Source organism: Mytilus californianus, unplaced genomic scaffold (genome assembly GCF_021869535.1).
Source record: "Mytilus californianus isolate M0D057914Y unplaced genomic scaffold, xbMytCali1.0.p SCAF_6, whole genome shotgun sequence".
In the NCBI taxonomy this organism is placed as follows: domain Eukaryota; kingdom Metazoa; phylum Mollusca; class Bivalvia; order Mytilida; family Mytilidae; genus Mytilus; species Mytilus californianus.
In genome coordinates, this window is record NW_026262712.1 from 86,112,526 (window position 1) to 86,117,616 (window position 5,091).

Genomic DNA, 5,091 nt, shown 5'->3' on the forward strand with positions numbered 1-5,091 from the left:
AAATAACAACTTAGATTAAATAATTCTAAATTCATTTGTTTAATGAGTTTGAGTTTTTGATTTTGTCATTTGTTAGGGGACTTTCAGTTTTGAATTTTCCTTGGAGTTCGATATTATCGTTATTTTACTTTTTTCATTGAGAACTTGTTTTATTAAAACATTCTACGCTTTGCTTGTAAGATGCACTATTGTTTTCTCGATTATACGGTGTAAACATTCAACTTAATGATCACTGACAAAGCTGATTGGCATAAAATTATTATTTACCGCGTACTTCAAAGTAAGCAGCTACATAATGGTCGAAAGTGAACCTTGAGTATCCTTTTGCTTTAAGATGTTCCAGATAAACTGACTAAAGTCATTAAGCACATGGATCCACTTATACTGAAATGACCACAGTAGCTGAAAGGTTACCCTACAAGCTATATAATTATTGTTCACAAATGTATCGCCAATTACAAATAACTACAAACAGAAAACTTAATTATGACAATGTGGAATATGCTAATTGTACGTACTAACGATCACTACGATCGAAGTTGATTTATGCTAAACATTATATTAGGGACGTACTAGTACTATTACTTGGAATAAAATTAGTACTTAAAATTGTTTGGGAAAAAAACTATTTGTTCAACTCGAAATTTAAATTTATTTCTCTTCTATTGGAATATAGAAATGAAAATCGTATACATTTTTTGATGATATATCTATTAACTTATGATATTAAAGAAACATGATAAGTATGCAGGTAACTAATGAATGAAATAAATACACCTTTCATGCATATCAATGGTACAGCATTCAGTCACAATAACTGTGATGCATAAGACGGAGATTTATTCGAAACTTAAGAGCTACGAAATATTAGCAGAGTATAATAGAAAAGAATAAAAAAAAAGCTTACTTTGTTGTGGATTAAAATGGAAAATTCAGATGTAAGTGCATCGTCAATCAGTTTTAATAATTCTTCGAATACATCGGACATTACTTTGGAATATTTAAACGATGTAGAAACTGAAAGGAGAATTGTTCCAATAGTATACCTAACACTATTGTGTATCCTTGGGACCATTGGAAATATTCTGATCATGTACGTTTATTTGATCAAATTCAGGAAAAAAGCAACACATCGTACGTTCATTGTTGCCCTAGCTATTGCAGATTTCCTTGTATGTAGTGTTGCCATACCTTTTGAAATATTCCAAATGACAAGGGAGTACACGTTTAATGCCGAATGGATTTGTAAGTTTTTCCGAATGTTTAAAAATAGTTTTACGTTATCGTCTGCATTAATTTTGATCGGACTGTCAGTTAATAGATACCGGTCAATTTGTTATCCTCTCCGAACTCAACTTTCATATTGTCAAGCTTTAAAATGTATAGTATGTCTAGTTTGCTTTGCTTTAGCATTTGCTTCTCCAGAAATAATTTTGACCGGAATAAAAATTCATAAACTGGAAAACAATTTAGTTGGTAAGGATTGCTCGGATGCTGCAGAGTATGAACATACAATGTATCCTATGATATACGGTATGACGCAAATGGTATTATACGTCCTGTGTACAATATCCTTATTAGTCATGTGTCTTTTGATTGGACGACAGATAATGCGACATGTGACGTTTCGTGAACAATTCAGAATGTCAAAATTATTTAAAACAACATCAAAGGAAACTTCAATGTCAACGTCAACGATGGCTGGAACAGAAAAGGTTTTAAATACAAAGAAACATGTGATAGAAAGATTGTTCAGTCACAAAAAACACAAAACATCGTCACATAAAAGGGCAAATTCACCAACAAAAGTAACACGTACAGCTCTTGTTGTTAGTATATGTTTCGTTATCCTATATCTACCCTATATTACTATGAAAATACTTTCTGCTGTCACAGAGGGACAAATTATGCCACCTAGTAAACTGGCATCTATTATAATGCCTACTCTTTCGAGGACACATTTTATGAACAATGTGGTTAATTTTATTATATATTTAAACATGGATTTATCGTTCCGTAGACAATGTAAGGAATTATTGATAACATTCATTTCAATATTTGTCAAAAAGGTTATAATTCAGTAAAAAAATATAATCAAACGTTAGAAAGGTAACCCTTAATTTCCCCAATAAACATTTGATATTAAAGATGGTACTTCTTACACAAAATATGTTTTTATTTTAGGAATTGTAGTCAGCAATATGTGGTAATATTTTTCATAACATCATTACGTCTTTTTCCAATATGCATAACCATATATATGGAATATGTTAATTTATTCCAACGTGATACTGGTAATTTATTTCAGTTTCGCCGTGTTGGTAATGGACATTGCAATATATCGGTTATTAACTTATTAAAGATTGAAACACTACAAATGAGCATGCAAATAATTAGAAGAGTAAATATGTAGTAAACGGTCGTTTTTGTCTGTTCATTGTTACAAAAGTGTTTTAAAAAATTGGAGGATTTTGCACTCAGGGTCCCTTTTGGCTTAGAAATTCGATGTTTTGAAAACAAATGCAACGGTCCAAAACGCATAGATTTTATTTTTCTACAAAATGTGATGTAAAAACTGCTTATTTTGATTTTATAATTTACAAAAATTTGTGAGTGGGACATACTGAATACATATAAGTACTTCAAAAATAACAGAAAAACAGCATTGTTATTTATGTGATTGGTACTTGCAAGCGTACTATATATGAGGGTCCAAAAATTCTTATATCAAAAAGTTTCATTGGCTTGGCAACAAAAACAAGCAAATAGGACAGAGAGAAAAAAGAAAGCTGCTGACTTAGAACGTTAAAATCTTTTTGACTGTTTAATGAAATAACGAACTTTATCAAAAATTTTAGAGCTAGTTTCGTAATTATATGCATCTTTTCCAAACAATAGCGTTTCAATATCAATGTGTATGTTCATATGTATAAGATCATTAACCAGAGATATTCTTTGGTTATGATATAATTGGCATTCTAGAAAGTAATGGATGGCATCTTCAACAGGAGAACCGAAGGAGCATTTAGAATCATTGCATGTAACATTTTTAAATTTATTTAAAAATTTTAATAAAAAAATGTAATTAAAAATACAATACTGATATTTGTTTTACAAATAAGAGTAACATTATATTTTATAACTCAGAAATTTTATATTATTTCATCAAAAGTGCTTTAATGTGATGATTTAAAAGATCATATTTTAATTCTTGTTTATTTAGTAAAACAAACAACAACTACCTTTTTTATTTAAGAACATTTTACATAATAAAATAATGTGGGACAATCAGAACTTTTCATGTGGGACAATCAGAACTCTAAAATTTTAAAAAGTGTGACAATCGGGAATAAACCGGCCAAATACAATGTAAGACCCTTTAGCACTGTGTCTTAATATATAAAAAAGCCCCTCCCCCTTTTCCATGTCTGTACTCAGGTAGTCGGTCAGTTATAATTATAATGTGTTTGAATTTTGGCACGTAAAATCACTTCATGATTAAAGATGTAGATTTTCCTACGGGTATTTTGTTAGAAACGTATGTTGAATTAGAGTTGTCATGTATAACTGTTTATTTTATATATTTTTTTATAAAAACAAAACTGTTCAAGAGATAATATTTCAGATGAAATACAGTGTAGCATAACATTTTTTAATGGAATTAGATGTAGAGTTAGGCACACACGTATTTTCCCTCTAACCAACAAAAGAAATCAAAATAAATATGTTACAAGTATATACGTGTATATTTATTTCTACATATTCTGATAAAAATATTAAACTTTATAAGTTCATGTTATCATAATTTTCAAACCACAGCCATATCTTTACATTTTTCCATTTCAAATGACCAAAAATTGATTTTGGAGAAAATGATACCCCTTTTTCTGAAAATCAAATATTTCCTTCCTGCTCTGTATAGAAAAAATGGAATGAAATGTTCCTCTAAATCATTTCTAAAACCCTATAATCCTTTTTTTTTTAACTATTATTATATGTTTATCGTTCTACAGAAAATTATTCTATGACTGAAATGAGAAATGGGATATATCTGAATGAGACAGCAATCAAAGGACACAAATACCACAGAGAAATCAAGAGGTCAAAATACGGTGTTATACAATTAACAAGTGTCCATACAATATGTCGCCGAGTGTAAAAAAAGTTGCGCATAAATTCAACACCGACTATCAAAAATCGGCCATCAATAACGATTTCCCTAAATGACATAAGCCATTACAATATGAACAAAAGACAATCGCTTACGAAGACAAGCACGTGAACATGAACATTACAAGCATTTTTATTTGGATCCTAATCCTCCAGCTTTTAAACAGTGGAGGAATAACAAAAGGTACATAAACACGGACTATACAACTGAGTACTGGAAACGGTTTTTAACTTCAATACCGGTATAATGTATAAGAAAAACACAAAAACAAGCAAATAAAAAAAAAATGCGGTATTAAAGATTGCCTGCTGTCAATGAAGACAAGCTAAAAGTACTCTCTGTCTACCTGCTAATATGAAATTATGCCGTTCTAAACTAATATATATCGGTTGCTATAATTCGGAGTTGATTACATACGAACGTTGTATAAAGTACAGAGAAACACGACCATGTGCAATTACCTAAATAAATTTGTACAGAATATCAATGCAGCAAAAAAAAAAAAAAAAAAAAAACACCAAAAAATACAACATTTCTCTTTTGCTTAGAAAATAATAACATTATTTAATGGTACCGAAATACTGATGTTCCTCGCATCAAGAACACCCCGAAAATCTGTTTATCGTTCTATAACTAGTCTATCTCCTCTCCCTTAGAAATGTAAGCTTGATAACGTCTCCTCACACATTGTGATGTCGCTGATTACTTCACCTTAGACATTGTGACGTCGCTGATAATGTCTGCTCATGTCTGAAAGCCTTGATACGAGAATTACGGAACGGAATGACTGAGCAGGATAAGGAAAGGACGATAATTATAAATATCGATTAAACAGAAAGGTAAAACTATTTATACTTTTTTCAAAAGAATCAAACGTGAAAAAATACTACTTAAACCATTTAACGGTAAAGTTGAAGGAA

The 5,091-nt window shown here is 30.3% G+C and overlaps 1 pseudogene; it reads left to right on the forward strand.

Moving 5' to 3' along the window:
* The first annotated feature begins 1,259 nt into the window (after positions 1–1,259).
* Positions 1,260–2,737, forward strand: LOC127706649 (uncharacterized; annotated as a pseudogene).
* Positions 2,738–5,091: the final 2,354 nt, after the last annotated feature.